This window comes from Heliangelus exortis, chromosome 6 (genome assembly GCF_036169615.1).
Source record: "Heliangelus exortis chromosome 6, bHelExo1.hap1, whole genome shotgun sequence".
Lineage (NCBI taxonomy): Eukaryota > Metazoa > Chordata > Aves > Apodiformes > Trochilidae > Heliangelus > Heliangelus exortis.
Genome location: NC_092427.1, coordinates 35532190 through 35554244, shown reverse-complemented (window position 1 = coordinate 35554244; position 22055 = coordinate 35532190). Strand labels below are relative to the sequence as shown.

The following is a 22055-nucleotide window of genomic DNA, read 5'->3' as shown; positions in this document are numbered from 1 at the left end:
ATATTGCTACAACTTCTCAGATTGGAAAATTTAATATATCTTGTAATGTATATATCTGTTTGAGCTCGGCTCTTCCCCTGCCTGGATACCTTGGCAAATATTTCATGTATAAGTCAGGTCCTGGGGAGGGTTTTAACTGATGGCTTTTAAAGCAGTGTTATAGTGGCTTGGTTTGAGCACTGTTTTGAAGAGCTGGGACAAAGCTGGAAGCACAGGCACCCAGCTTCTGACTTAGCTTTTCACAAGATTCAGTCACCAAATGATAGTGAATAAAAACCAAAGATCCTCCCAGACGTGAGACTAAAGCTTGGGTTACAGATTTATAATTGCCCTTATACATTCTTTTACTGGTGAAAATTTTTTCTGTACAATGGAGTCACTTCAGTGGGTTGATGGAAATCAGTCCCCTCCTTTTCCCAGCTTCAGTCTGTGATTTGTGTTTTAGATTGGTTGGTTGTGCAGGAAACCTGTATTTGAATCCCTTTTGGAAAAAAAGAGGGGAGGGTTTATCTCCCAGGCACCATTTTATGAGAAGGGACTGGAATCAGTCAGCTCTGGCTTAAAAACAGGAGTAGGGCAGCAGCTGTGAGTAATGACTTCCTCCAGGTGTTTGTAAGTTTGAGTTTCTCCTGAGGAAGTCCATCAGGGTCCATGGAGCAGCTCCAGCATCATCTGGTGACTGGCCAAGGAAAGTGCTGGGTTTCAGTTTGTCCCTCTCTGGTGAGCTCCCTGACAGCAAGGTTGGACTGAAGTGCCAGAATTCCCATTTTTCCTATGTACCTGAGTGTCTTGGGATGCTCCCTGGGAGGACAGCTCAACCAGAGCTGGGATGACACAGAGGGACCAAAAAGCAAATTACTTGACTGTTGAAGAGTGGCTTTCTCTGTGCTTCAGCCTTTCATTTCTCCTGTCTGCAACATGATATTACCTGACTTCTCATGGTGTTTATTGAAACTCTTTACATTAGACTGTCAGCTTTTCAGGGGCAGGGCTTTATTTTATATATATATATATATATATATACAGTTTCTGTGCTTCAGTGAGGGCCTCTGGGTGCTTCTATCTTATGTGTGAGAATAAATATGAGAAGGCTAAAATCTTATCCTTCTCAGACTTGTGGATATCTGTATAGTAAGCAGTTGCAGAGTTACCATGATATTGTTTACTTTTTGTGCATTCAACAAGGTCAAAAGTGATTTGCAGTCTTGTGCTTTTCCATACCAAATACATTACATGAAAATACCACGTGAAAAGGAATGTTTTAAATAATTCCCTTATGAGAGAGCTCCACAGAGAAAAATAATCTTGCAATTTGAAGTTTCCAGTTTGAGAGGTCTCTTTATGATCCTTGATTTTGCAGCTGTAAAACCTAAGAGCTGTTTTCCATCCTTTCATTTACACATTTTTATCATGCACAGTTTGATGCTTCTAAACTGGACCATAGCCACAGTTAAAAGTCCTGGTGGGAGGGTAAGTGCCCATTTTAATAATAATAACAATAATAATAATGCTTTTTCTGGCTTCCAGAAAATTCATCTACCAGCAACTAAACCATTTCCTATTAGCTGGTTAACAACTTATATTTTTTCCAGCTAAATATGTAGGGTTTCTGGGAGATGAGAAGATCCACACTGATTCAGTAGTGCTTATGTTCTCTATGGCTTTTTAGCTGAATCTTCCTTGTAAATAAACCCACAAAGTAACTACCAAGTTATGAGGTACTAATATGGGATTTCTTTCATCAGTGAATGTGGTTTGAGGTGTGGGGCTTGGGAAGTGAGGGGTTTTTGCAAATAAAATGAAGACATTACACATGGTAACTGACTGGAGCAGAACACAGCCCTGCAGTGCCAGGGTGGGAGGGTATTTGCCTCTGAGCTCTCAAAAGCACACAGAGAAAGGCCTAAAAAAGCTGCCCTCTTTTTCTGGAGGCTATGACATCTCCTGGTTGAAGAAGCTTCTAAATATTGAACTGAAAGTCAGGAAGAGATTAACTAGATTGTTGGAAGACAAAAAAAGAAAAAAACAACACAAAGCCACAGTTGCAGCTCAGGAAAAGATAAGAGGTTACGATAGAAGACATTGTTCAGAACTAATACAGTGGTTTTTAGAGCTACTGGGATGCCATGAGGTTGACTTGCATTCTGATATTCTATCTAATGCTTTAAACAACAGAAAAAAGGAGTTTTAACCTTTGGGACAGTCACAATAATTCAAATACTACCTCTGAAAGAGAAGAGTTGCAGATATTGAATAAAGAAAGATGTCATAATGCATCTCAGTATTCAGAAACTGAGAGCTGCCCAATAAATACCAAGCAAACTACAAGAAAATATTTCTGTCCCCAGCTGCTCTTATTTTGCATGTAAGGTGAAATAAACAGAATCTTTTAGACTCAGCTATGCATTTTTCCAAGGTGTTCTGACTTATGCTCTTTTTTACTGAGCCAAAGTGTACAGCTGATCTGGTCTTTGCATTAGAGTCCATATCCCATGTTATCACTGGATTTTGCCAGATGTAACCAAGAGGAGTTGTGTTGCAACTCAAATGTATACAGAACATTAGACCAATAGTCAGCCCAGACAAAAAAGAGGAAAAAAAAAAAAGAAAAAAAAAGAGAAAAAAGAAAAGGAAAAAAAAAAAAAAAAAAAAAGAGGGTAAAAGAAAAAAGAAAAGGAAAAAAAAAAAAGGGAGTATATCACTTTAATATGTTTCTAGTTTCTTGTTGAAATGCATTATATAAAGATGCCAAAGAAAAAGCCACAGGAAAGCCTCAGCCAAATATTTCCATATCTGTTGGTTTAGTTGTCATTTGAGAGGAGTGAATGTGGACTTGACAAGAAAAGAGAATAATCCACATACCTGTGTGGACTCTTATCAAAAGGAAAGTTCAGTGCCACTTTGTACCCTGCCAGTTTGATCTTTTCTGTTGTCATGGCTGTGCACAATATGTTTTCCCAAACCTGCTGTACAGATCAGAACCAGCATACCTCAAGTTGGGCTCTGGTTTTGTCATTCCCAAGAATTTCTGGCTTTGCTCATTAAAATTCTGGTGTTCCTCAGATGTTGGGCTCAGAGCTGAAAGGGATTACTGGAGAAAGCTCTGTGGAAGGCTTCTAATGAGGAATTATGGAGGACCATGAATCTTGCTGCCACTTGCTGTGCTGTGAGTGGCAGTTGCCCTATTTCTTGGTCACTTTATCTTCTATCCCACAATTTATTTTTAATGGAACCTACTTATCCTTTCCTAATCAGCTAGGCATCAAACCTTGTCCTTCTTACACACATAGCCATACAGAAAGGCAGTGTTTAGAGGACAGCTGCTGTTGTGCACCAGAATGCACTGAGTGAACACATAAAGCACTGAGGATTTATACAAAGCAAGTATCAGCAACACATTTAAAATGTCTCTGTTAAGTGGAAACTAGGATTTTATTTTTCATTTCTAAATTCATAGGGTGATAAGCCAATTAAGCTTGCTTTCCTAATATTATTATTGGATGCGTGTGCATTAATCTGTTTTAATTTTTTTAAGTGATGCTGACCCTAGCAAGCATAAAAATGATGTCTATAAATTCTTGAAAACTGCTAAAACTCATCAGTATTTCAGTTTTCACAAAAAACTGCACACTTCTGTCCTGGCATTAGCACATGAACTGTTGAAAGAGCCAATTCAAAATTTCATCCTGATAAATATTTTCAAGGGGTGGAAATACACTGGGGAAAAAAACCCCAAACATACGTTAGCACTGAGGATAACCAGTTCAGCAATGTTTTCTTGTGTGTGTTTTGGTGCCTGTGTAGGCTATTGGAATGTTAATTTTAGAAACCCTAGCCCAGCAACAGACACTTAGGAACAGAGTGATGTACTGCAAGCAGCAAGAATTTTAACTGCCGACTACAGCTTTATTTTCTTATTTATAGCTCCCTTCACTTTGCTGTGTTTTATGAAACATGTATCTTCCTTGAGAGTGCCCTGGCTTGGTGCTTTCTTGAGCAATGGACTTCTCTTCAGATTATATCCTTTCAGTTATCTTCAAACACTGAATTTATAAAAAGTCAAATCATAAAACCTTGCCTTTAGATTTTAAATGCCATGCAAATATTATATAAAATAATTCTAATTTCATTTAGCCTCTAGATGTGTTGGCTTTGGTTTTGCTTTTGAATAAATGTACAGTTGTTTTAGGAGAAAGCTCAAGGTGAACACAAAGGACAGCAAACATTTGTGTTGTAACTTAGAGGGAATTTACAAACCCAAACTTTAAAGATTTAATGATACTGCACATTTTAATAAGCAAAATCTGGTAGCATTAGTTATTTGCTCAGGCTAAAGATTAGGGGGACAGATTCTCAGTTGCTATATGTTGCTTCAGTTCTGTTGGTTGTGATTAATTTTTCCCCAAAATGGGAACCAAAGCTATCCTTTGCACATAGTCTGCCTGCATAACAGTTTTGTACAGGGACAGGCTCAGCTCCAGTTGCATTTTTTTGTTTATTCTTATAGTTTTCAAAGTAAAGGTGTCTTCAGTGAAAACGAAAGGCTTTTGTTAACAATGTAAACAAATGAAGACCTGCACACACCAAAGATGTTTATATGGGGAAATTATTTTTATGCAAAGCAATAAAAAGTGTCCAGTTTTGAGAGATTTTTAATCTCAACCTTGGCTTTCCCAAAGCCTGAAAAAAAAATTATTCACTGACAAGTAAAAATAAAGATTAATTTTGGAAACAAGGTAATATGATGTTAAGAATAACATATTGTCCAACAGTTGACTGTATTAAAACAAATAAGTCAGAATAACGATAGAAATAAATGCAAAAAGGGACATAATGATGAAGTCCCACCTGTAGCTACTCAACTTTCTATTTGTATTTAAATTCAGTTCATATGTCCACCCCAGGATGCACTGTGTTCAGTGCAAAATGAGACTGTGAGATTGAAAACTATTTCTAGGTGGCTTTTTACTTTAGTATTGATCTTTAGGCAGAAAGCCCTTCCATTTACATCTTTTTTATTTAGACTTACAATAAAGAGGCAAGAGCAAGGAGATATATCTTTCCCTTCTTTTATATGAATCCTCTTTTACCTTTTTGCTTCATTTCCTTCATGGTGTCCTTAACTCTTTATTGCTTTTAATGCCATTATTATGAATCACTCTTTTCATGTTCAGTGTGCTCAGTGGTTTTAATACAGATATAATTGTAAGGTGCAAAATAATGTGTCAGGAGACAAATGTGTCAAAGTTCCTTTGTCATACTGACAGGTTATAAAACCAGACTGGCTCAGTTTAATCAGATTTAAATTTTAATCACACAAGCAAAACTCAGACTAAAATAGGGAACTTTTTGTTATTATTTCAGACCAGTACCACAAATGAGGAATGCTTTATAATTAACTTATTGATTTGTATCATCCAGAGCTATCTGGATCCTAACATCTGATCTGGAGAATGTGCAGGTGGAGAATATCATTAAATATTCTTCAGAGGTGATATTACTATTTGCTGTCATCTTTTGGTAGTTTTGCCTTTTCACTTTTATCTTTCCTCAGGAAAATTGTTATCCCTAGATTAGCCAATGTGTGGCCAGGTCCAAGAAAACACTTCCTTTTTTGCCTTGGTCTCACTTACCTGTCTGGCTTGGCTGTTTGCTGAGAGTCTTCCCTTTCAGAACCTGCAGCTGGTGGCTAACGAGGTTACCAGCTCATAAGGGAATAATTGGTTATGACACCACTATGGGGGGTGGGGAGCATAGGGAGATTGCAGGGAAAGAAGTATGAAAAGGAAAAAAGAAAGAAAGCTAAACCATTAGACCAATAAACAATAGAGAAGGCTACACTGGGCTTGTCTTCTAGTGCTTGGGGCATGAGCAGTATGTTCCACATTGCTCTGAGCCTTGCAATCAGTTCTGTCACACACAGCCCTCCTTCTCATTGTTTACTCTGTGTGCCCAGTTCAGTAAAAAAACATTTTGTGAAGCATATTGCTTCTCCTCCTTCTTAGTTTTCCTAGTAGCTGTGCTAAGCAGCTCAACTACCATGTATCCCCAAAACCCAGTACTCCTGAAACTATCCCAATAGGTGGACCACATGCTGCAATCACAAATTCTTCTAAGTCATTTCTATATCCTGCACTTGGGGCTTCTCATCAGCAAAGTTAATTAAATCAAGTCTCTTGGAGTTCTTACTTACAGTTGACTTGATGCTGGCTGCCTTGAGGAGCAGAGATGTTCTCTGTTGTCCTGACAAGCACCACGTAGCCAATGGAAAGGCCAGACCTCTGCTGCAGTTTGCATAACATGAAGGATTTCTGCCTCCTAACTCAGAACACTCTATCCTCTTCAGTAGGAAGCTGTCAACAGGGGGAAAAAATATGATTTAAACTTTAAAAGCAGGTAAGAGGATTGAAGTTTCTGACTTAATAAGAAAGGGATAGTAGTAGCTTTTGGTAGCTATCATTTTTGTTTGACTTCCTAGCAGTGTGCTAGGCTTGTATTCTAACCTTCTATCACATTCTCAGTGTTCTGAATCACCACTACATTAATATCAGCAGCCATTCAAATAATCAGAGTGATGGAAATGAGAAAGGATAATAAGGCTCCAAAGTTGTGTGCAGACATGACTGTTAAGCAGCTTTGACAGCTTCATTAGAGCTTTTCTCTTTATTAAATGGTTTTTATAAACAGAATGGCTTCCTGAAAATCAGAAGATGAGGTGCACGCCACGTAATAGCCTCAGATAAAGTAAGGACTGAAGAAAGATACATAAAACTGTCTGCTTGTTGCATGAGAGAAAATTAATATCATCACTTTTTTCCAAAGGGCAGTTTGCAGGAAACAGGAGGGAAAAGATGGATTTTTGCCTATATTCCAGTAGTATATTGTTTGTTTTGTCAGATATATGCACCTGACTTCTTGCTGATCGTTCACATCCTACTCATGTTCTTCATGTGATTCTGCCCTCACACAGATCTTGATAAATCACAGATGACTAAGTAAAAGCATCAAAAATAAGTTGGGATAAAATTGCTTAAAGACACAAAACAGGTTTAACATGTTAATGTAAAGATAAATCTGCTAAGCAATATGAAATGAGGTGGAAAGCAAGCAGAAAAGAAGACAATTTTAAGCTGCTTATAAGCTTCACTGACCTGGTGACTAAGAATTTATTGCTGCTTTGCTTTGGTTTTGACTGGACTGTGTGCATAAATAAAAGACTGTGAGTGTCTTTTGCAAGAGTAAACTATTCATAAAGAGAATGCCACCCATTAAATCATTTGATTTCTAAATGGTAGCTTAATTCTACACACTACATGTCAGCTTAGTCTTTGTCCAAAATTGAAAGTTTATACATTTCTATCTTATTTTGTGAGGGAACTGCAAATTTAACATGGAGGGAGGTGGGGAAATGAAAGGATGAGTTGTCCTTTTCAGCATATTGGAAGGGGGCTGAAATCTCTGTGGGGAGTGTGTATATAGCATATGCCTATCACAAATACTCTCTGTGGTGCCTACTTATCAAGAGAGGGTGAGTCAGATTTAGCACTAGGAAAATATCTTTGCACCTCTTTGCATGAAGTGACAGCACATTTGACATTATTAAAAAGGTATTCTTAAAACACAGGTATTTTTAATTACCTTCTAGAATGTGTTCTTAACACGTTAGATTGACAATCTATTTGGATTCACAAAATTTGAATCTGCAAAAGTGAAGGGAGCTGTGAGAAAAAAACAGCTTTTAATAACCTTCCATGTTTTTTCAATTTACCACTTTCTCAAAAACTGGGCTTAAAGCATGGGTGGGTGCAAGAGGGAACTGTATCAATGGGAGAGTGTAGCACTAAAGAGACAGTGAGAAGTAGAGATGAGTAGAGACATAGTTCTCATCCAAGTTACATCTTTTTACAGGAACAGGGTATTGAGGTACTGGCCTTGCCTTCCTCTTTTTCCTGAGTGTTAAAGTCACATTCATGCTGCCCCTCTTTGCAAATAGAGATCACAGATCCTGCACTGGAGGTGGAGCCAAATAAATATAAGAGAATTAAAATGTTAGGTAGTGGGTGCAGTGCAACAAATCCTGGCATCTTAATATTGAGTCACCTTCTGTCATTTATGCAAACTAAAGCCATCCTTGCCAAAGATGCAAATCTAGTTGCAGATCATTTGTATAAAATTTGCAAATGTTTGAACCTTAGCATTATTAGAATCAAAAGTTATCTTTGGTTGCAGCATGCACAATGTTTTCTGCAAGGTTAGCAATGCTGCCAGAACAAGTCCTGAACCTTCCTGTATGAGGATATCACTGGATGTTTGTTGGGAAGGTCGTGAGGTTGAGGGAGCACACATGAAAAATATTGTTTTGTAGAAAAGTCAATCAGTAGTTTTCTGAGTTTGAGGATTAATAGGTCACAATTGATTTGGATTTTAGATAATGGGCATCTCTTGATTCATGTTAACTATTTCACTATTTCATAAATTTATGTGGGTTACAGAACATCCTTTTTTTTTATTTAGCATAGTTCATAAAACATGGATAGATGCTCTGTTTTCAGTCAGATGTATTCTGAAGATGATGTTTGATCTTGACAAATGTAGGCAATGTGAATCACTCTTATGTGTGTAAATGTATATGTGTGTGTATATTTTTACCATGTGTCTTTTTTTTCTTTTTTCCCCAAGGCGTATTCTCTGCCAGTTTTAGGAGCTCCAAAAACATAGCTTGAAACACAGAATTGCTTGTAGCACTCAGCAAAGACAAACTGTATTGATCCAATAAAATCCAAGATCAATGATGTAAATTTTTGATTGGCATTTACCAGCAACACATCTAATAATGTGTATGACAACAAATATATTTTCAGGGGTACACTGGTAAAATACAATATTTAATTATAATAGCCAGTCACTCATTTCCTCCTCGAGTGTGTCATTTTATTGCACATTTCGTTGTCATTCCAGAATTTGTTAAAGTGACACATTTCTCAAAATTAGCAAGTTGAGATACTGGTGCCAGAGTTTATGTTAATGTGTTGTAGGAGAGTGTCAGTCAGTGAACATGAGAGTGAAGGGAGTGCCAACCCATAAAACCACACCCTGAGATCCAAGTCACCATTTCTGCCTTCAGATAGTGGCTTTGAAACAGGACGGAATTTCATTCTTCATATACACCAAGTCAGAGGCTGTCTTTTCCAGTTCAGACATAGAATCATAGAATCCTAGAACTGTCTGGGTTGGAAGGGACCTCAGAGCTCATCAAGTCCAACCCTTGATCCACTCCCGCTGCAGTTCCCAGCCCATGGCACTGAGTGCCACATCCAGGCTCTTTTGAAATATCTCCAGGGATGGAGAATCCACCCCTTCCCTGGGCAGCCCATTCCAATGGCTGATCACCCTCTCCAGAAAGAAATTCTTTCTAATGTCCAACCTAAACCTCCCCTGGCACAACTTGAGACCTCTTGTGCCCTCTTGTCTTGCTGAGAGTTGCCTGGGAAAAGAGCCCAACCCCCCCCCCCCCCCGGCTCCAACCTCCTTTCAGGGAGTTGGAGAGAGTGATGAGGTCTCCCCTGAGCCTCCTCTTCTCCAGCCTCAACACCCCCAGCTCCCTCAGCCCTTCCTCACAGGACTTGTGCTGGATCCCTTCCCAGCCTCCTTGCTCTTCTCTGGACCTGCTCCAGCACCTCAATCTCCTTCCTGAGCTGAGGGGCCCAGAACTGGACACAGGACTCAAGCTGTGGCCTCATGCTCCACTCACCAGTCCAGGCATTGAAGATTTTCCACAGTGGATGTTATGGTTTATGAACTACTCAAGAATGTCTTTATTTATGCAAAGAAATTCCTTGGTCTCTGTTTTATTAATTATTAACACATATCTAATGTTATTCTGTGTGAGGTACTGTATCTAGTTACAGTAAGAATTAAGGTTTTACATTTTTAAGACTTGCTAGTTTTAGAAATAATGTGGTGACTTGAAAATCTTCATGTAGAAGGATAGAGACAAACTGAGAACAGGTGCAGAATGTCACCTCTGGTGGCCTGGATTGAAAACTTATTTCAGGAGTTTGAATGATGTTCTCATTCTCTCCAGCTGTTCTAGATCAATTGTGGAGACACAGCTATGGTTCAGTCTATAAAATGGGGGAAATGGCCAGAGAAAAATGATGAACAATTACCAGTAGGAGAAAGTGATTTAAAATTATTTCTTGCTTTTGATAGCAGTATGATGCTTGCCAAATATGGCACAGTTTTTATTGAAGTTGTCCACATTTGTTTGTTGTTGGTTTCTTTAGGGGGTTGTGGTTTTTATTGCGTTTTGGGGGGTAATGTTATTTCATTTTTTAATCTTTATATCTGCTTTCCTTTCTCTGTATTCTCTTCCTAAAAGGTCAGAAATGATCTGGTCATTATAATGATGCCTCCATAACTACTTTGTTACAAATACCTGAAATGTATCACAGTGGAAATGCAAAGTTTTCTATGCATGCTCAAGGCCTGAGATAGTGTTTCCTGCTTTCCTCCTTGCAGATTATGGTTATAGAACAGTCCTTGACTATCTACACATTTCTGCTTTCCATTTCCACCTAGCTGGTGCCCTCTTTATATATAATCATACATTCTGTTACTTTGTTTAACTTGAGTGGAAAAAATGGAAACAAATGATGTTTACTGTACCAAAATTGAGAAACGCAACAGCCATCCTCTTGCATATATTTTATTTCTTAATTGATATTTACTAAAATATCTATAATTTAATTTTCAAGTCAGTACTTGGTAAGGGAAATATAAAGCTAGTTTTCTCCAGTGCAAAACAGTCAGAATAATCACTGGTAGGAACTAGAAATTCTTAATTTATTGTTATTCTGAAGGGAACCAAATTAAATCCATTTTGTATTTACTGAATAACTTTCTTCCAATGATCTTAGCAGACATTCATGCAAATAAAAAACACCAAGTGGTTTGGTATCCTCATACCTGGACTCAGGTGATCATGAATGGTCTGTTAGCAAAGGTGGGGCTTTGTCTGCCTGTGCTCAGAGTTGAAGTTTTCATCAAAATCAACTGGCCATGGGCCCCAGAGCTGCACAGCTAAAAATGCAGGGCAGGGCTTTGCACCTGAGGCAGTGGGAGTCATGCAGTTTGGTGTCTTATTATCCATGTGGTCCACAATATCAGAGAAAACACCTACAGGGACTCTTACCCACATCTAGACTACTCTGAGCCCCCTGCTGCAGGGCAACCAAGAAAAAAAAAGGTGTGGTTTAGCACACAGTTCTCTTTAATTGAATTATATTCCATATTGAGGACAAGGGAGGCCATGTATTTTCCATTTATTAAGAAGAAACTTTGTCTACACAGCATATCTGATTTTATTATCAAAGGTAATCACATCCTGCCTTGTCTCATTTAATTTCTTCTTATTTGTGACCAAGAATTTGGGCAATCAATTCCTGTCAAGTGGGACAGCATCTGAGACATCCCACCTGTGAGGCAATTACTTGGAAGTTACTTCTGCAGATATCTTTTTCTTGTCTGAATTCCCAGGGGAAGAACCATCATGCCAAAGTTCAAGGAAAATGAGTGTAAGTATCTTTAAGGATTTACTTTCAAAATTTCAGTTTAATGTCTCTGGCTTACAGTTCTAGCTCATAACAAAATCATGGTAATTTATTTAGTTTGTGAGACTGATTTGTGATTCTGAGGACTCCTGAGGGAGATAAAAAAATCTATAAAGTAGAAGTTATGTATGTTTTGAGCATTTTATAAATCTAAGAGAACACAGATTAATTACAGTTTAGATAACTTGTTGGCTAGGAACACTGTAACAGCCTCCATGGGAAGTGTTTGTAGTCAAGTAGTCAGGCTGTAGTGTGTGGTATTTTATTTATTCAGCCATGCAAGGTGTAGAGTAGGAGAATCACTCTTTTTTAAATTATTTTTTTATTTTGCCTGGTGGCTATTAATTTCTTTCAAGGTCTGGAAATATTCTACCAAAGCATTATCTGCATGATAAAACATAGGCAGTTGTCTGGAGGAGTGATGGTTGATACGAACTGTGTGTGATCTGTGTGCCACTGTTCATACAAGTTTTGGGGGGGGTTTTGGTTAAAAAATTAAGAATTGGTTAAAGAACTCAACAGTATAAAGTTTGCATATGTTACAAAGGCATGGAAATTCTTTATGTCTGTGTTGTTTTTTTTATGAAAGGAAAGGGTAAATAAATATCAAGTTATGCTGTTTTGTGAAACATCTGCTACAAATTTGAATAATGTCCCTTTTGCTGCACCACTGCCTTTAGTTTTTAATCTTTAGAGAGGTTCCATTTGCAACTTTTTAAAAGAAGAAACAGATACGTTGTTTCTTTGAAATTATGTCTGAGGGAATAAGCAACTTTGCTATGGATATAGGGATTTTATTTTGTAAAGACAGAATATTAGATGCCATTTGAAAACCTTCCTGGACCTCTCTGTGAGAATTGTGTATATACCTACACATTACTTATGACATCTGGCCAAACAGAAATTGCAGCTTCAGGTTTTCCTGAAACAAGGTATTTGCATAGCATTAGGAAGTACAGTCTTTCAGTGGAGCATTTATTTCTTTTCACTCACTGAGTATCTTCTGGTGCTATGAGTAATGCACATGAAAATGATACCACTGTGCCTGTTCAATTGATTCTCTGATTTGTACATGTAATAGCCAGAGTTTACTACCAACCAGGTAGTCTCCAAATTTTCAACTATTCCAGTATTAAAAAATTAATTTGGGGGGCTTCCAGCAAGGGCAACCTCATTTTTAAAAAATACAAAGCTGCTCAACTTGTCTTTCTAATAAAGCCTTGTAAGAAGAAACTAGTTCTTTTTAAGTGCCTAGACCTAATAACTTATGTTCTGTAGGGAAAGTTTTGTATCAGTGCTGCATGGGAAAGAAACACCTTCAGGGAGAATTTCCTTTACATGTTTTCAGACAAAGGTGAGAGTCGGATTTACCCTGGTAGATTGATACTGAAAGGCTGAAGCTCCATTCCCAAAACAGTTTCATCAGAAAGGCCCCAGATATGTTCCCACATTCCCACTCTGAAATCCTGGAATTATTATTATCTCACTTTGCCTTTAACCCAAACCATGAGGAATTTCTTAGCTAAGGGCAGCCCTTGTAGATCCATCAATGGAGATACCCATCAGAAAAAGGAGAAAGGAAGATACTTGGAAATGTAGTTTCTAACTTCATTAGTTTTGGTGACTGATAGAAGTGGAGGGAAAAAGAGTATTGTGCTGTCTTTATCCAGATCTCTGTGTGCTTTGTTCATTTATGAAGATGTCCTGTGTGAAGGAAAAATTTTCCTTCAGGACTCTCAGAACAGATACTAATCTTGTCTCATTATTCTTATAGGAGATAATTTTCTTCCCACCTTAGGGTGGAGTCAGGAAAAATCAGAGTACCAGCTCCCAGGTTTTTACTATTTTGTATCATGCAGTCTCCTAATTAAAAATACAGTAAAAATCCTTCTCCTCATTAGCATCCCAACATCTACCTCCTCCCTAGCCTAATAATTCTCTTCAGATATATTGGGACTGTAATTGTGACTATTAGGAAATGGAAAAAGATTTGTTTGATTCAGTTTCACAGAAACTTTGAATCTGTCTCAATCCTTCCTTATTCTAAAACAACATTTTGCCCAAGTAGTTCAACTTTTTTTTCTACAAACATGTGCAATGATTAAGGGAGAACAGTTGTAACAAATCAACACAAAGTATTCAGCATATATTTATCTGCTTTAAAGAGATTTAAAAGCAAAAGAATGTTTAGACAGGCAATTTTCTTGAATTTGGTGGGACTGAAGGGAAAAGAAAGGCACCAGGTATGCACGTTTATGTGCTGCTGATGCACATAAACAGACATTCAGAATAAGTGGAAATGTTCATGAAGGATTAAGGAAGCTCAAGATAACTGTTAATAGGGGCATTAGAATTTAATCTCAGCTCTACAAAGTCAACAACAGGCTCTTGTTTACTGTTAAGAGGACAGTACAGCCCTCCTGTAGTTACTTGTAGCCCCATAACTATTTCAAACAATTTTTTAAAGCTTTGATCAATGGCACAACCTTGAAAGCAGCCTGTGACAGATGACTTGTAAAAGAACAGCCTGCAACTCATTGTCTGAAATGTTCACCTGTGTGCTTTTTTGTGCCTGCTGATGTCTTTGCTATTCAAAGTCTATAAAAATTATGGAAGCTTGAATGTTATTTAAACACACAAGTCTTAATCTGCTGTCATTGAAAAAAAAAAAAAAAAAAAAAAAAAAAAAAAGTGCTCATTAGCAAGCACTAAAACCTTTTTACATCCCTAGTATTAAACTTTATCCTCAAGAATACCTTTCCAACGTGTGTCATGTGCTGATACAAGCAAGAGCTGTGGGAACATTCCTCTGGAACTATAGTCAGAATATTGGTCATCATTGTGAGTAACAAAGGAACACAATGTCTAATCAGACATTTACTTGGAATTTCTAATAGATTTCCTACTCAATTAAAAACCCTTTCATGAGCTTTTTGCTTTTGATATGAGCTAAATTTAGATAGCCATGATAATATGTCCTGAATAGCACTTCAGACTAACTCTGCCATCCCTCCAAGTGCATTTGAAAGGTTTAAAAATGTTGCAGCACCAGAGAGGTTAATTCTCAGCTAATTCAGAGATGAGCTGTAGTCCTTCTGTACTGAAATCACTCAAACCTCAGCACTTTGAGGAATGTTACTCATTGAAACACATAAACAGGTTTGGATTATCTACTTGAATTTTACAGTATCTAGAGATGGGGTCAGGGAAGGACCCGTTTCCTCCCACAGCACCTTGCTCTGGTGTGTAGCAAATAAATGTTTTTTTTTGGTCTGGAGGTGACTTGCCCAGTGCAAGGAGCAAGAGGTGCTGGTTTTAGGGTACCAAGGTGCAATATGGCAACTTTTGCAGAGCTCTGCTGACAAGGGTTTAACAGAGCTGCAGCTGTTAGCAGCAGACAAGGAGATGGCAAACAAACCTTAAGCATCCTGCTGTGGTTCCAGCTCCAACAGAAATCCAGTCCTTGTGGTTTCAAGTAGGAATCTGAGGTGCAAGGTGATTGCTAGGCAAGATCTGGGGAAAAAAAAAAAAAAAAATCAGAACTATGTAAAGATCAAATGTGGCATATAACCCTGTAAGTAATTCCTGAACTGTCTTTGACTGTTGTCAAAAATCTTAAAATCAAGTCAGAAATGTTCTTTGGCATTCATAATATATCTGAATTGATTTAATTGGCTAGTATTGTGTGTGGAATTTATAAATTCTTTAGTTTCTTTTTTCCACTCTGTTTTAGTTAAAATTCTGTTGGATTGGAACATAAATGTTTTGATTCAAATTGAGAAGAATAGGCTTAGAAATAAATAGACTGAAACTATAAATAAGTTGAAATAATATACCAAATTTATGTTTATTTCTTTGCATTGCTTAAAGCACCATTATAAATTCATATTTTTATTAAATTTTCAGTGTTCATAATTTAACTAGTGTATACATTCATAAATATATATGATCTAAATCTTCACCTACAGATAGATCCATTTACCAGTGGACTGACAGACACTCAGAGGTATTGCTGAGGTATAATGGTCACAGCTATGTATTCCCAAAAAAGCTAACTGTTTCTTTTGAGAAATAAAATAAAAAAAGGAAAGAAGGAAAGAATTTTTTTTTTCTTTCACACAGGCAAACACTATCTTGAAATAGAATTGTAGCTTTAACAAACCTCTGAATTTGACAGTAAAAGCAGAATAATGCTCTCTCCTGTCTGCTTACCTCATTCTGCTCTTAAAGGTTTTCTTCTCATTCTTGAATATAAGAAAAATGAATAAAAGATTTAAGTAATGCTAACTCCTCTGTATTTGAGCAGCTTGTCACTCCCTTTAGATTTTATACGTATTTTTAAATTAAAATAAAGTACATTGAAGATTACTGGATCAGTATATTACAAAGAGTTTATTATTCTTAAACTTCTTGAAGTACATGGATAGGTAATTCATAAATGAGAAAATAAGGAAAAGGTTATAATTTACGTCATAATGTACCTAATAATGGCAATTTTATATGGAGTGTGATTGTCCAGAACAGGTTATACATGTGTGTTTTTATTACTTTTATGTCAGTAATGCTGTAACGCCCATATTTCTTGAAGAAATATCTTAATATAATTGAAATAATAAGAAAAAAAAATATGAAGGAGTTTTAATGTTGAAGGATGGAGTAAAAAACGTAGGGTAAGGACAAAACCCTTGGTGAATCCAGGCAGTCAGAAGCCATAAACAGTTTTCTGTTTGTTGATCCCATTTTGTATGTTGTTTCCTTAAACATCAATATCGGATTTATTTATTTTTGAGAAAAAAATAACTAAAATTACCTACTTATTTGCAGAGGTTAGGAGTTAAATGTTTAGAGCATCTCTCAGCAGGCGCGGCCATTTTCCTCAGGGGTGCTGTGGAGGGAGAAGCCCCGTGCCCGCAGTTCACGGAGGAGACGAGGCAGACGGCCAGGATCAAGCCAGAGCTGACAGGAATATGGCAAATCCTGCCAGCAGAAACAGCCAGAAGAATGATCCGGGGAATTTTGGCTCTTCCCAACTGGCTTTGGTCCCCGGGAGAGCTGCTGAGCCATAGGTCTAAGGCAAAGGTGCTGGGGAGCAGCCCGCAGGCGCCTGAGGTGAACGGCGCTGGGGAAGCTTCCGGAAGGAGCTGAGGTGAGGCGGGAACAGGTGCCTTAGGGAAGTCGCTGCCTGTGGTGGTGCCTCTGTCCGAGAGCCCTTCTGTGAGGAGAAATAGTTCACAAAGTACGTCTCTGACAGATTTCTGAGGGGATTTCTGATTTTTTGTGGTGTTTGTTCTTCAAAAAATGGCGTCTGAAATGGGTATGCTTAATTCAGCTGTGTTTTTTCAAGTGAAGACTTTCTGTGCAGGTGGAGAAGCCAGTGCTTTACCTCAGAAGTTTGGGGTTTTTTTTAAACTATTCAATGTTTTGCAGAATGGTCATTTTAATTATTATTATGACACACTTAAGAAGAAATGGAGTGGGTTTTTTTGTTTTTTGGTTTTGTTTGCTGTGGACCCTCTGAGGAAGGAGGGGTGGCCAGGGCAAGGGTGTTTGGTGGGGAAGGGAAGCCGGCTTGTGAGGAAGGTGAGGTAAAATGTCCTCCATGAAGGGCAGGGCTGTGCTTCAGGTGGGAAAGGAAAGGTGTTGTGAGGGTTTGGTGTTTGGAACAAGGTTGTCCAAGGAGGTTCTGGATCCTTATCCCTGGAAGAAGTAAATGTTCAAGGTGCAAGTCTGTGAGACTGCCAAACCCCGGGTGGAAAAAGGCTGTGCTGGAGTTGTGAATAGCCCTTTGCTTTTGGGAGTGCGAATCGATACTTTGTTACCGTGTGGTAAACATCTCTAATGGTGTTTTCATCTTGTTTTCCTTTAAGCAAAGTGTTTAAGGAAATGAGAAAGCAACAGGATTTTGGGTATCTCTGACCCTAGGAGAGCAGTAGCCATGGGGCTACAGACAGCATAGCAGCAAACCGAGCTGGTAACCTCTGTCAAGAGTGAAAACATTGCAAGGGCAGACAAATTTATGACTCCTTAGTCTCATTGCATCTCCTTTCACGTTTCTTGGAGTAAAGAACAGGACATGGACACTCGTATTTAACTGGACATATAGTAGTGCAGGATGTATATGGCTTTTCCGTATAGATTCAGACTCATCTATTAAGTCCTGCAGGATTTGTTTGCTTTTGTTTGGTTTCTTCCCATGGGACGGTGGCTGATCTACCTGGCCTTGCTTTAAGCAAGATGATGGGGTGGATGTCCTCCAGGGACCTCTTCCCACCTAAATTATTCTGTGATTCTTCACAGTATTTGGTGGTCATTCAGGTTTCAAAGCCTGCACAAGCCAGCCTACAATACTGAATTCCCCACTGAGTTGGGATAGGCTGATGCAATGTGAAACAGCTTTCTTTGTGATGAGGAAGGTGCAAACAAGTTGTAAAAGTATTCTGAGTTGCTTTCAAGCTCAAAAAGTAGGATTGCTGTGGGCAGTGTCTGTCCAGGTGGAAGAGACTGAGGTAGCTGGGAAAGCTTTGGGAAAATTATCTGAAACAAAATGGCTGACGCGTAGGCAATGTACAAACACATCGGAGTTAATCAAAGTACAGCTCATCATTTAAATAATCTGATTTACAATACAGCTGATGTTGGAAAGGTAAATACATTTGTGTATACGAAGTAATGAGGCCCTACATGGGTCAGCTGATGAGTTGTTTAGGAAAAATTACCACTGTGAAAAAACAGTGATGGTAATTATGTGGAAAAAATAAGAATATGTATACTCCTGTTTCATCTACAAGAACAAGATGTTTTTTACGAGCCTCCCAGCAACTGGATTGTCATAATTAACACTGGGGTTTTTTGCTGTCTGAATCCAGTATGCTTTTACAATATTTTATTATTTCTTCTGCCTTACATTAAATTTTCTCTGCTCTGGAGTGTCTGTTCCAAAATAGCCAACCCCATGCTCTTATTCCTGATTTTAAGCTGAGAGAAAAATCTCCTCAGTAAATATATAATCTATTCTTTACAGACTAAAAGGATGGAAGAAGTTATTTTCCTGATGAACGGCTAGCTATTTTTACTGTTATTGCATATTTTATAAGGTTATCTTTTTAATTATTATTACTGATTTAATTTCATACAAGGTGCATATATCTGTGAGCCTTGATTAGGTTTTCTTCACATAATTTTTACAATGTTCTTACAATTTGTCTATTTTAATGTTAATAGCATACATATTAAGTCAGTCCCCTGGCAAAGTGTTGATGATGATTGTTTGCCCTTACAAAACTCTTAATTTTCTCTACTTAGAATATGTACAGCACATGTTAAGTCTCTTGTTGCATGATCACACTCATCTCTGGTTCCTACCTGCAATTTGCAGGTACAGCTAATGGGGTCAGAAATTCTACCTAATCAGTGAAAGATGCAAAACACAGAATTTAGAAATCTACCTACACAGCTCAAGGAGTTACTCATCTAAGTTTATCCTTTGTGTTCCTAAAGTGTTATGCCCATTAAATTGCAACTACCAGATGAAAAGATGTGGTTCAAAGTATCCTGATGCTTGAAAAGCCCTTAGTCCTGTGATGTCAACTTGGAATACATATTTGTAATTTTTTTAAAATAAAAATTTAGATGTAGACAGGCAATTTTTTATGTGCCATGATTTGTGGTAAAATAACCTGTAGGGTCTCCTGAGGCACTGTGTACTATGTTAAACTACACTGACAAACAAAGTTCTATACAACAAGGCATAGGAAAAGAGGGATAATGGTTTCCAAACCTAACACTTTGTTAAGGAACACTGTGTCCCCTATTAGTAAAAGTATGTGCTGTGCTTCATTATGGCAGAAAAAAACCTGAGAATGCCTAGAAAATAAATAATTTTTTCTTTCAGTGCCTTCATGCGTCACTAAGAACAGAAATACTACTTATGTAAGGCTAATATTGTACCCTTTTTTTTTTTTTTTTTAGGTAGTTTATGCCAGATTCATTGCTAACTTATAGAACAATGCATGTCAAATAAGATTTTATAATATACTTTCCAAAAAGGAATGAGGATTTTCATTCTTTTTGATAAGGAAATTGTGTGTTTCAAAAGAAACATTGCACTGTGACACACAAAATATCTGAGCATTATTTCAACACCATTTCCTGATGCAGACATGGCATCTGATTGAAAGGAAAAAGAAGACAGGCTGTTGAATGAAGGGTGCACAAAGTTGAATCCACACCCTACTGTTATTTCTGTGCTTTTGCAAACAGTTTTGTGTCAGTGCATGAATATAAGCTCTCTTACTTTTGCTTTTTCTTCTCAAATATGTGGTGACCCTTGGTTACCCCTGAATGTCATTTGTGATCACTAACATCCATGAAAAGCTGAAGGAGGCTGTAGTTCTACAGGGTGAGGTCTGAGATGCTTTTTGTTCATGAAAACGCCATTAAAGTGTCAGAAAAATGGAATTCCAAGAAATCTAAGGAGGTGACAGGAGTGACACTTGGTGGGGCTTTCTCCCTCCAAATGTATTTAATAACTATAGTAAAAAAACACTGCAATTTGTATCTGTGCTGTCATTGGGGTCTGCAAAAGAGAAAAGCAGTCTCTTCCCTGAGGAGCTAAGATGATGTTTTTTAATTTAAATGAAATGTTCATGATCGTATGGATGACTGAAAGTTGGTTTGGTTGCCTCCAGCAAAAATTTATTTATTAGAGGTCCAGCCCATCTTAGTTTGCATATCTCCTTGTGTGATAAAGGAAGCCTTAACCACCTTTTCATTACTGCTCTTCCTCTGGTATAGGAGATAATTCTGACAACAACAATCTTATGCACAAGGGCATTATAAAACTTATTCTCTTAAAACATATTTCTGATTTTACATCTGTGAAATCAGTTTAGATATATTTCCATGGAAAGTGGAACAGTTATGCCTTCCCCATCTTTATGAATTAGGAATCGATTCTGTAAGGTACCTGATGCACAAAAAATGTGCTAGTTATTTCTGTATTGATGTACCCATAGACATAATTTTACTACTTTTTTTTTTTCCCTGATTAATTCTAAGGTACTACAGTTCTAATGTACTAGGGGTTGTTAGCACATATAAATTTTAATAGTTAGATAATATAATCTTCTAAGTAGGAAAGTAAGAAAATCTTACGTTTTGCATGTAAATAAATAACACAATCTTTAAATCCCACCTTTATGTCAGGCCATTTCAGTTTACACATCTTAAATACATTAATATACATTAATTATTATTAATTAATATACAGCCTAAATTAATTAATTAATATTACAGCCTAAAATATTGATTGAGAATGGAAGAAACCCAGTGAATCTGTCCCTGTTAAAAGATGGTCTCCCTACTCTCTTCAATTTCATGTGATTTTTTTTCCAAAGGTAAAGCACAGTAATGATATTTATATCCTCTGTAAAAAAAAATAAATAAGACTTGTGAATGAAAGAGTAAACTGTTAGTATACTGGTGATAGTATTATAGCTCATTTTCAGTAAGATGAGGAATGACTCTAACAGTCAACTTTATTTCAGGTTTTGAGAGCATCAGTAGTCAGGGAAGTTGTAGTTTCACATACTGCTCAGGTTCACCATGTTGCCAGTTGGCCAAAAATGTAGAAATCTTTTATTATTGTGCTATTATTAACTGAAGTTTAAGAATATGAAGGTCCAGTGTTAAAAAAAAGGTACCTAATTATCTTGCTGGAAGACTGCTTTAATTAAATTCTCCCAACTGAGACCCGTCCCCATTTTTTAAGTGAAGCAGACACTATAATCGGTTACATTAACATTCATTTTGCTGCTCTGCAGATGACCATGAAGCTGAGGGCCCCTCAGTTACACTGTGCTTCAAATGGGACAGTTCTTCCTGAAACCAGTAAAGCCATTAATTCTCCACATTCCCAGACCTGTTTTGATGTCAGCTGATAGAGTGAATAGGAAGAAAAGATATTGTGCACTGTAGTGGTATGTCAATAACCACTCAAGTGCATACATAAAATTGCAGTTTTAGGCTCTTAGTAGTTTTTGTATCCAGTGGAGTGCTGAAGTACCATAGTGTATGTACAGGGAGCATCTTCAGTGAATGCTGTTTGAAGGTGCATTACCTTTTTACTCATTTGATTAAACTCTTCAGAGAAAAAGAGTGGAACTTTGAGCCACTCAGAAACTTTACAAACTCATGAGCAGCAAAGTGTTTGTGGTAAGGAGTGAAAAACTGACAGTCACCCTCAAGACTGCAGGGCCTGACAGCCATTCCTGGGCTGCTAGCTTTATTCTCATCTGTTTTCACAGATGAGAATGTGGAAAGAAAGATCAAGATAGTGAAGACAAGCACCTGCACCTCTACCAGTATGCATTTCTGCTTTGATTTTTTTGCACATTTATACTCTCCTAGAAGCATCTGTAAGTCATAGTACCTAGAACTAATGTG

At 37.6% G+C, this 22055-nt stretch overlaps 1 long non-coding RNA gene across 1 annotated transcript in view; it reads right to left on the bottom strand.

Annotated features, from left to right (window-relative positions):
• LOC139797298 (uncharacterized) overlaps nucleotides 1-16716 on the bottom strand; it is a 49351-nt gene extending 32635 nt beyond the window's left edge. Inside the window, exons 1-3 of the long non-coding RNA XR_011726401.1 lie at nucleotides 16427-16716; nucleotides 15031-15125; nucleotides 6194-6353 (exon numbers count right to left, since the gene is read on the bottom strand). This is a non-coding gene — a long non-coding RNA (uncharacterized lncRNA). The remainder of the gene's footprint in view (nucleotides 1-6193; nucleotides 6354-15030; nucleotides 15126-16426) is intronic.
• Between the last annotated feature and the right edge of the window lie 5339 nt (nucleotides 16717-22055).